The sequence below is a fragment of the Papaver somniferum genome, chromosome 4 (assembly GCF_003573695.1).
Source record: "Papaver somniferum cultivar HN1 chromosome 4, ASM357369v1, whole genome shotgun sequence".
NCBI classification, from domain to species: Eukaryota; Viridiplantae; Streptophyta; class Magnoliopsida; order Ranunculales; family Papaveraceae; genus Papaver; species Papaver somniferum.
The window spans coordinates 34,741,653-34,753,957 of record NC_039361.1 but is presented as its reverse complement, the minus strand read 5'-3'; positions in this window follow the sequence as shown (position 1 = coordinate 34,753,957).

Sequence of the window (12,305 nt, the reverse complement as noted above, 5' to 3'; positions counted from 1 at the left end):
AGCACATGAATTACTCGACACTGTGAAAAAGAAAAAAGATAGAGTTAGAGATATTGCTATAAAGATCGATATGTCTAAGGCTTTTGACCGAATTGAATGGTAATTTTTCTATGATATCCTTAAACAATTAGGTTTTGCTGAGCAATGGTGTAATATGATTTACTACTGTATTTCATCATCTTCTATTTCTTTGCTTTTAAATGGTGCTCCTTGTAAAAAATTTGTTCCCTCAAGAGGTCTTCATCGGGGAGATAGTCTATCTCCCTATCTGTTTATAATATGTATGGATTCTCTTTCTCGTCTTCTTCTTAATGTTGAATCTCAGAAAAAAATCCATGGCGTTAAGCCGGCAAGAAATGGTCCAGCTATATCTCATTTATTTTTTGTTGATGATGTCATTTGTTTCTTAAGGCTAAAACCTCTGAATTGAATTATGCTCAAGAAATTATGCTTCGTTTTACTCGTGCTTCAGGTCAAGTTATCAATCCTATTAAAAGTGGTATAGCTTTTAGTAGGAAAATAACTCGACATAAGCAATCTGAAATTGCTAATTTGCTGCAGATGAAGCCTATGAAACTTTCGGATAAATATTTAGGGTTCCTTTATTTCTTAATAACAAGTCTAAAGCTTTAAGTTTCCAATCATTAGTTGAACAGCTGCAACGAAAACTAGATGGGTGGAAAGAGAAGTTAATTCCTCAACCAGGGAGGGCCATTCAAATTCAAGTTGTTTTAAATTCTGTTGCGCTGTATCAAATGACCTGTTTCCCGTTGCTTGTTTCCATAATCAAACAGCTAGAAACTCTACAGAGAAAATATTGGTGGGGACATCATCCTAAGAAGAAGGGGTTGAATCCTAAAGCGTGGCGAAGTCTATGTTTGCCAAAAAGGTATGGCGCTCTTGGTTTTAAGAATCTTAGGAAGTTTAATTTAGCACTTCTTACTAAAATGGCCACGAAGTTAGTAACTAAACCAAATGACCTTTATTTTAGGGTTTTGAAATCCAAATATTTTCCTAAGCATTCACCTTTACATAACACTTTTAGAAAACAAAGTAGCTGGATATGGAAAGGTATAAAAAAGGGTTGGATATAGTCCAAAAATATCATGTATGGGAAGTGGAAAACGGTGAGGACATTAGCATCTGGAGAGATAATTGGATTTATCAAAATAAGCAAACTTTCGACAAGCCTACATAACATCATTTACAGGATTACAATGAAGTTTCTCAGTTAATTAATCCTTACACATATGAATGGGAAGAATCTGCTTTGGCAGAACTTTTTAGTGATTTTCAGATTTCTCGCATTCTGCAAATCAGATTGCCAATTAACGGTAAGGATCAATTAAGGTGGTCCCTGACACCCACAGGTAAGTTTTCTACTAAATCTACTTATAAGCAATTGATTCAGACTCAATGCACTGTTAATTCTCAGGAACAGAAGCACTGGTTGACATTATGGCATATTGATAATCAACAATTGATTCAATTACTTATAATTGCTTATAAGTAGATTTAGTACAAAAAAAATTATATAATAATCAACAACCTAAACACCCAACCACATCTCTTACACCACATCGAGAGTTGCGCTTACCTTCCCTCCCATTGGCCAGTGAACAAAACCCTCGCTCCTGATTGGCCGAAATACAAGTTAGCCCCTTACATTTCGTGGCCATCAATTTCTAATTAAATTGATTTGATCTTATGCTCCAAATTAAGCGATAGCGTTCACCCTCTTTTTTGTGGTGAGTCGACAAAACCCTTGATCCTGATTGGTTGAAATTTTAACCAAATTATTACACCGTGCTTACATGGTATGCGGGAATAGAAAAGAGAGACTTTGTGCTAAATTCATAATAGTGCATCAGGGTGAAGTGGGGATAACTTTTTCCTTACTTAGTTGAAGAAATGGCGATTCATGTAAAACATGGTTAATAATCAAATTTATTAAGATTTTCAAAATAGTATTGACTCTCAATCTAAACACGTATGACAAATTATATAGCGCTACAAAATCTAGCATTAATTTCCCTTTTGTAAACTCCATGATTATGATTAATCGAAAGCATAGTGCGCTTATAAACAAATATGACTATGATTTTGTTGGCGTGCTAATGAATATATACTTGCATACTGAAATATAAGCGAGTTAAATTGATATTTGTTAAATTTAAGTGAAAAATGAACTAATTAACATCTAACATCTATCAGTGGTTTCCATACTTCTTTGCATACTCTTGAGCTTCTTTATAGAAGAGCCAGCATCGACCTTCCTGTTTGGCGCATGTATGGGTTGGATTTATCCCAAAGTTATTTTCGGAGGAAAAAAGGAACAAGCCTTCGATGATCCTGCTATTGCTGCATTTATTGTAAGTATTATTCAAATGTACCCTCTTAGCAACACTCCTCGGATAAGTCTACTACTTTTTAGTTTTAGTTAGGAGTAATCTTGATGATCTTGGTAATGTAGAGTTACCAAAAAAAAAAAAATGATCTATTGATCTGTGAATTTATATTTTTTTCACATATCCTTTAAAGATCTTCCTTATAAGATGAACTTGAGATACTTCAATGGTATCTTCCTTATGAGATGAACTTGAGATACTTCAATGGTAAGCAAGTTTCTTCAACAACAAAAATAACAAAATAACAAAATATTTAAAATACTTTTTAAATACCATAGTAAAGCAAAACCGTAGACCCGACTTAACCGTAGTTTTCCCGACTTAACATTGTCATTGATTCACAATCACGATCTGCTGGTGCGCAATTTAAGTTTGGTTTCAAGGTGGTTCTGCACAATTTTTAATGTCACCGAAGATCAATTTATTTTGTTGTCAGTTGTGGTGGTCAGTATATATTATACCTTTTCCCCTGGCAATGTTTCAGCAGCTTATTGAGAAGTGGATGGTTCTATGAGTCGTACTCGAATGGGTGTCTGACAGGCATAGGAAATGGCACAACAGATATATGAGTGTGGTTTGGACATACAAGGGGTGTAGGTGGTGCATACGATTACGAGGTGTATAGGTATTACAGCTTCGCACGCATTATTTTGTCGTGTTAATAATCATGACGGAGTTCTACAATGATTCTGTTTTTTGTTAATTTGTATTCTAACTAGGTATCGCCGGGGCCTTACGGCCCCGGCTCAACCTCTCATTACAGTTTTAAGTGTATATACATTAAAACAGACTACAACTTAGTTAATGTATCCAAATATTTTAAAAGACTACAACGTAGTCAATGTAATTATTTGGACCCTTATGATCTTCACATGTAATTATGCTAGTCATTTAATCCGAAACCAAACCTATGTTGTCAAATTGCACTCGTCTTCCCACATTCTTTCTTCAGTTATCCATGTTAACATTGTATTTTTGATGCAGATGTTCTTTGAACCTTAACATCATACGTTTTTTAAACATTTCGTTCATCTTTGTATAGTATTTCCCAAAAATTTCAATTTGCTTTTCATATCCATGATTCTGGAAAAGAATCTTATTATCACGCTCTTTGTATATTTATTCAATTACTTGTTCTCCTGGAAATGAAACAGTTAACCGTCTATTTATTTCATTATTTTCTTCTTCAAAACAATATCTGCAAAACAAAAACTACCTATTGTTTTTAATGCTACAAAGAATTTTTGTATTTCTTTTGCATCCAACCCTCCATTAGACTCTGAATCTTCTCTGAAAGTTTTCCCAGTAATAAGCTTCAAGCATATTACTCTCACGCGAAAATAGATGGGTTGTAGAATTTGTTTTCTGCATTGTTGATTTCGTCATGTCATCCAATTCTAAAAATTGGCTAAACGTGAAGCTATTCAGTCTTTTTCTAACTTTTGATATTGTCCAAACTTTGTCGGCTCATGTTTTGTCTTCTCTTTTCATTGCACATATATATGATCCAATTGTAATGATCTTTAATCTGATCTTTTCTAGATTTCAAAAACTCAATTGGATAATACTACGAAAACATGGTCTCTTACCAATATTGTTCTCCATTTATATACCGTGTGAACTCATATTTGTCATCGTAATCCATTAGTTTTATATCAAGGGAAAAGGGCGTCGTGTGTATGCTTTCTTTTATAGTGTCGTACCTAACACTGATTGTTTGATAATGATTTTTTCTTCATATATTGAACTATATATTTTGATCTAAAGTTTTAATTATATCTAGTCAAGGAGAGATATTTTTCTCTTTCTACTGTTCAATAGTCCATATCTTTTATTGTTCTTAAACTTAAGCAGTTGTAATACGAAAACTTTGTTATTTTCGAGTTTATATAGTAGCAGACCCTGTTATTCTGTTGATAACAACTTGTGATTTGTATGCTTAATTACATGCCATGTTTTCTACTCTCTTATATATCTGCACATAATATCGCATACAGAGATGTAATAAGTAAACATTTATAAAATATGTTATAATTATAATGCAAAAGAATGATCTCAAACGTTGTTTGTTATTGTCCTATTTATAGGTTTTATAGAAGCATGGTTAAGGAAATCAATATTTCCATATGATTCAAACAGTAGTAGTTTCCCCATTGAGGAAATCGATTTCCTAAGAGAACTTAAACTGCTGAATCTAATTTGTTGTTCTTTGTCACAACTAAGTTAAAATTGAATTTATATTGTAAGTGACTTCGAAAATTGTCTAGTTTCAGGAAACTGTGTAGATTGTTTCACAAATTTTTGTAAATTTTTAGGTATTCTGGAATTAGTAGGACCTGTAGATTAGATTTATCCATTAAATTTAAAAACTACTGTTGTAAAATCTTAAATTGAGTATTACAAAGGTATCACAATTTTTGGGTTATCAAAATTGAATATTATCGTTATATTATCTAGGTTATTGAAATTTATATTTTCTTGAAATGAATCATTATATTGTTAAAGGTACATTATTCAATAGCTAGAAATGTGCACTCTTGTACGAATTGTAGTCATTCTTGTTTCGCATTGTTCGTAGGGTTTGAAATACTATCAGGTGTGCTTGTATTTCAAGGTTGGTAGTGCATATATCTAGACGAGTCACCTTATCTTTTTCAGGGTAAGACATGTCAATGAACATCACCTATATATAACTAAGTGGTGATGCGACAGAGGTGTGCTTACTAAGATCCTTGGTTCCAGACCTTATTATGGTACAAATAATGCTACTTTGCTCAGTGAAATCCTTAGTGATAGATATCATATTTTTGCATGGTAAAACACTGAAAATCTATAATGCTCTAAAAAAATGTCTAACTACTCAAACGAATGAACTAAAGAAAGCATATATCTAACACACTTTGGAGTTCAAGAAGGTACAAAATATGATACCTCCTACGAAATTCTTCAACATTTTATAGTCCATGTTACTTCAACTCGAGTACCACCCCTCCTATAAATATACAACATATGTTGCATGTATATAAATATACTATGATTTTCAAAAGTTGTTATACAAAGCCATGGATCTAAGTAAAATCCAATGATTGTAGTTGATATGAACGGAATAAATCAGACATATTTAAGAACTTAATTCTTGAAATACAGTTACTCCTCATGTACTGCAATTACACTATAAAAATATATGCCTTTCTCATCACACCGTTGAATAATGTCAATCCATTTTCTATTTTGTTTACCTAGACTTTATCATGCAAATTTGTGATTACAATAAATGTCAATATTTGATACAATAATTGGCTTTGTTTTTCCTGGGGTTCAAAAAAGCCATAGATTGATCTAGTTGTGTTGGCTGTGAATTAGCTCCTTATCTTAAATCTATTATTCAAGAGATAACTGTATATCATAGGTTCATTTAAGTCGTGAGAATTTTTATCTTTAATGACAATAATTGCAGAGAATTGGTGCTTATACTCTTGTTCATTCAACCTTCCATGTATATAAGAAGATGATGAAATCAAGGGTAGTTGTCGGTCGGCTGTGTGCAGGTACATGGGTATTAGAACCACATTCACTACTACCATCAGCAGTCTCACTACCATCTGCATTACTATTGTTAGTAATAGTGTTACATTTCGGTGCTACGATGAAAAATGAACATCACATGACATGTAGGATTACCAAATAACTAATCATAAACATCCCGAAAAACTTGCACTCGTGACTTGTTAAATGAAAGTCTTATTTCCCTTAAATTTTCGTTGTAAATTTGTAGCATGGATTACAATTTTTCCATCAACGTTAATCCATATCTCTGATTCTTTTGGACATGTTTTTGAATTTTCAACAACAATTTCATGTTCTTTCTGCTTTTGGATCTAAATTTTCTCTTGTTGAAAAATATTCCTTTCTAAGGATTTTTTTTTCTTATTAATTATTGTAGCATCTATTAATGAAGGTCAAGATTTGGTTCTTTTGTATGTTTTTTCTTAATATATCCGGACAAAAGAACAACCTCATTTTCTGATACCAATACAACATAATAATATCAATGTTTTAAAACCCAGACCGGACGTTGACCCAATAAATTAACTGGGTCAGGGTCAACTGGTTTAACCAGTGGTTCAACCAGGGTCACTGGGTCAAATAAATTACACGGTACTTTCATGGAAAGACCTAATTGGAAGATAATATATAATATATGTACCAAAAAAGGATAAGAATCGTGAGACATAGATGTCATTAATCTGAGATGCGACAGCCAAGTGTTTCGATTCACGTTAGTTCCTCATAGTTGCCCCTAACATAATTTCCTATTTACGTTTTATGCCATTGAGCCCTAACAAACTATTTACATCCCTTTACATGTTTTTCTTTTTTTTCAATAACAATAATCTTCTCTCAACAGACGGTACCGACATCTTCTGGCGAGCTTCAACAAACGGTACCAACATCTTCTGGCGAGCATGAAATCGAATCAATGGAGTTTTATTTATTCTTTCTTTAATTTTCTTTAATATGCTTCTCCACCGCCAGGACTCATCCCAATTACATATTTTTTCCATTTTCCATTATTGATTTAATGAGATAAATAGATCCAAGTTCTCGTTATACTTATTTTCTTTCTATAAACCAATTTTCGGGTGATTCATTGACAAAGAGGGATCCCTTCTGTTAACAGAAAGGAAAAAAAAAACTCAAAATTTTGATGAAGAAGAAACTGGGTGAACCGGGAAAACCCAGCTGGGTTAGTTGGTTTGCTGGTCGGACCGGACGGTTCATCTGGTTAACTGGGTTTTTGAACAGACTGGTGGGTCAATAGTGACCCAAACCGTTTTTCCTACTGGTTCACCGGTTTACTGGGCGAACCGGCCAGTCCGGTCCAGGTCTTAAAACACTGAATAATATGATGAAGGCTCGGGACTACCTGCGAATTTGGTAGAAAAAAGATCTAAAATGCATTTACTCGTTTTTGTTTTCTATATTGGTGAAACAATTCGCCATAAACTCCAGTTGTCTTTCTCAGCTGCATTTCCAGACACTTCAGTAATCCCACTGGGTTGTCCAGATAATTTATTTAGCCAAAAGAGGATGAACTGTTATAGTTATATCATGCTTACTTTCCAACAGGGACAAAAACGTAGGAGCCAAAATGATTCTTGAGCTTCCATTAAAGAAATCAAAAAAGAACAAATCATACCCGAAAAAGTTAAAAATGACCAAATTCGAAAATACTCAAAACTAAACTAAGATTATAAATGTGACATCTGCTTTTATACACAAAATTTTTAAAAGGACTCAACCATTGGGAACTAATTAGTTTAAACGAAAAATTTAAGTTTCCATTCCACATACAAAAAAAAAAAACTCAAGGGGAACCTAACTAACTCTAGCTCGTTGTTGCTGTTAGACGATAGAAGAGGTAACTAAATGAGGAATATGTGATGATCTGTAATTGTTTCTTTTTATCTATGTTCTCACTTAGTCTTAGTAGTATACTGTGTGTAGGGGGTCTACAGCGGGTTGCGACGCTATAACATTTAAAAAAAGATGTAATTATGTTTTCTATGTTCCCACCTAGTCTTGTTATTGTGCCTCGGGAGTGTGGAAATTTAAAAAGAAAAGACATGTATTGTGATGGATACTGGAACTGCAACTATCTATTATCTATTTTATCATTGATTCTTCACATGTTCATGCTTGAGTTAAGTTAATGTAACCACCTATCGTCAATTGCATTGCTAAATTAAATATCCAAGCATCTTGATAAACTATACCCGATTATTATAAATATTATTTTTCCAACTCAGTAAGTACGATCTGTTGTCAGAATTACTGACCATATAACTTGATAAACATTTTCTCAGAGATGATACCTTGTCATATCCCCAGTTCACTAACACCTGGAGATATTCACTTGACTACCCCAACTTGTATTAAAATGTTGTAAGTGCTTGTTGCAGCGAGCAGTTGGAGCTTGACTGAACTGGGAAGACTGGTGCTTTAAGCTATTGGGATAACACCCGAACCTATGTGACATAGTTGTTAAGCAAAAAACTTTACCACAATATGGTCAAATCTGCCAACGAACTCCGGAAACTATGGTAAACAATAAAATATTGCCCTAAGCTAAATTGTCAATAAACTGATTGGTTCAGTATCTAATAAGCACCAGCCGAAAAACCAAAAAAAAAAAAATTACTTGATCTTTCATAAGCATTATTATTATAAATACTGCACATCAGGATTCCAGGGAAGAGCATCAATAATCCAAAAAAATTATTATTATAAATATGCCACATAAATTCATATAGAATAATAACCCAAAACATTCTAAAAAAAATCTAAAACAGTGTAACTGGACCTTAAAGTATGTAGAAGTTAGTAACGAAAATAAAATCTTCTAAGAATCCAGTTTTTAAGAAATTGATATATCTAAACTAATCCATCATTTATGCAGATTAGTTTTCAAAAAATCATTAACCGCGCTCTCTTCATCAACGGAGTCCACTTTTTCTTTTTAGTCTGCGACGGGTGGTTTTGGGTGCTTTGCTTCTTTGTGGTGGTTTAATGTATCGATTCTACCCGTCTAATTAGATGTCTCATTGTCCTTATCTTTGCTAGCATGTGTAACACTGCTTTCGCAACCTGAACCATGTAAAGAAAAAGAGTTTCGTATATAAACAGTGATTTTTCTGGAAGAATATGGTCCAAATATTTAGTTATGTTTATGTTTTGTTATAGAAGATAGATAAAATCAACCAAATATAAGCTAACCATATTCTTACTGTAATATATCATGTCAGTTGCTTCCTGTATATATGGTCTTTTTATTTTCGTTGGGTCATCTCATTTTGGTTGTTGCAGTTGGTTATCATGGGTTGAACGATGTTATATAACACTACAAACTGCTTTGCGATTAAGATGGCTCCATTTAAATATTTATACAACATACCATCATCAACCGTTTTTACTTATTTTCTAGGTACAACTGATGTTAATGTAATCCATACGATCGTTTTTAATTTAGTATGTCACATGAAAACACTTTAAAATATCATTAACATGCCTATGTTATCCAGGTATATTATCCCATCGATATCGTCCAGTTTTTGTTGCCTAGGTATCATAAGCTATTGATTACTCTTCGTGTATGGGAGTTGTTATTGTTATGGGATTTTAGGCTCCTGCCCTTCTTTTGATTTTTTCTTATATTAGGTGTTGGCTTTTTCTTTTCTCTAAATATGCTTAGGGACAACTTCTTCTTGTATTATTATTATTTATTTATTTGCAGTTTGATGAAGTTTAACATTCCCTGCAACCGCACCCCACGCACACATACCAGAAAAGGAAAAAAAACTCTTCTTGTCTTTTTTATTCGTCGATTCTAGGATAACTGAATGACGACCATTGATTAAATGTGAACATCACCATCCCATTAGGTGAGAGTCAAAGTACAATGTAACTTACGTGGATCGTGATGGGCATTTTTTATCTAACAAATTAAAACATGCAAGGGACCTAGTAAAAGTACAAGCTTACAATGCCCAAATATATCCTAAGTAACTGAGAACGATGTTGGATTCCTACACAACAACTATGTCTCACGTGTGTTCATTAACATTACATTTACTCGTTCTATGACCTAATTATTGACAGTTGGTTCTTGATAATTTGTTTTCTTGACAGCTCTTGACACTCGGCATATCACGAAGACCAAGATCCCCTCATCCCATTTTTCTTTCAAACATTGTACAACTCTTGAGTGAAGACTTGACACATCGTAAGTACAACTGGATGCATAATATTCATCAACATGTGACATTAATAAGAACAAACATACACGTTGATGTGGCAACTAAACATTTGTGTCGGATTCAGTTGGAAGGAAAAAACATTTGCGTGGTATGTCTTACGTCAATTACGTATTATTATGCCTTTTATATCATTAATTCTGCCGACGATAAATAGGATATCCAGGTTCGTCCGAAAATATAAAACCACCTTTGTTTAAATTCTCAACCTTTGAAAAAGAATTGGGTCAGTTTTTTCCCCAAAATTTCAGAATTTTCAAGATTTTTTTACCCGATGTTGGGTTAACAATAGTGGCTGCATCTGATCAAGAAACTGTTAAGGCATGCAGATGCTCAAAACCTACCTTCTTTTTACTCTGTAATCTTACCTTCTTAACTGGGACACTCATATGAAACTTCTTTTCTCTGAAAAGAAATCAGTTAGGACGTGCTATTCCTTCCAACCATAACTCGGTCTAACCATATTTTGAAGATGTACAATTGCAAGATAAGTGAAGATTCCAAAGGCATGATATGAACGAAGGAATTAAATTAGATGAATCAGATGAGTATTATTCGGATCATTGAAGGGCTCACTGGGAACATCATGGGGACTTTGTGAAGTTTTTTTTTAATATCCGGGATTTCGGACACCTTAGATGAAGCTTTATATTCCAGTTTGAAGAGTTCAAGTGAGTCCCTGATTTTTAATCAGTACTTAAGTGCAAGTATCCAACAAAGGATGACTTTGCTGAAATAAGCTTTAAATAAAAGACCCTCGTAATACTATATTCAGACTCGAGCATTTGAGGGTCTTCCTAGTGCATGACTGCAAGTAATCATTAAGCACCGAACTATGCAATAATTCCTTCCTCCTTCGGGAGATTTTCAATCATCCTGTCCACGAATAATTGCTTCTTAATTCTCAAACAATCGATAAAATAAATGGCCAATGTAAGAGACCATGTAACCAAATTTTCTCGAAATACATAACTTATATTAGTATCAAGTACGCCAACCTACACAACTAACAACAAAGAGATTATTGGGTTTTTTTAACTGATATTGGGAAAGTATTTATACATTTAATTTATCAGCGCTTCCAAATGCAGTGCAGATTAGATGTACAAACACCAACCCGATTTGATTAACAGGCCTTCCTCTACATGTTGTGTAGAGTATCACCCATGAGAGACAAAAAAGAAACATGAAACTGACGCGATTCGATTAACAACCTCGCCTTCCTCTACATGTTGTGTAGAGCATCACCCATGAGAGACAAAGAAAAAACATGAAACCGTAAAGTTCAAGCTTGAAGAGACATTCTTAATTTCTACGGGTAACCAAATAGTAGATACTTGTGTCAAAATGTTGTCTTAATTTGAGATTAGTGAATGATAAATAAGGAATAAATACAACAAACTTCATATATGCTACTCATGTTTTCATAAAAAAGAAAATCAAATATGCCTATGTAGACAACTGACCATCCCTTTCATCTTTGAAGTCAGCTACCCGTTTTTGAGAATATAATTTAGTAATAATATTCGATCTTGAAACTAAATACATTAGTTTTTTCCCGAAGAAGGCAAATTTATGGAATTAATATAGAAACGGAGAGTGAAAGAGAGATGGATTAGACTTACATGGGTAAAGAATCCCAAGTTAAAGGAAAAGTTGTTTTTTCTTCTTCTGTACATGTATAATTTATTTTTCCCTTGTTTCGTTGTGGCACACACCGCCCAAAAACATAAATATTGTACATCATATGATGATAGTAGTAAAGAAATGATGAATCTTTACCTACTTAGGTCGAAAACCAACCCTTTATGTCCCTTTACTCTCATGGTAGGCCTGGTGGCGCTGCTATTGATTTACTGTGACTCTTATTCTTTCTGTTAGAAGAGTGGGCATGACAACAACAAAAAAAAAAACGGACAAAATTGTTACAGGTTTTAGTCTGTTATCTGTAGAAATCTGTTGTTTCAAGTTAGGAATCTGTTGTAAGCTGTTATAAAAAAAAAGTTAGGAATCTGTTGTTTCAACTCATGCTATATGTGTACTTGAAGAGAAGGAAATGGCTATGCTGATATTTGGAGAAGTG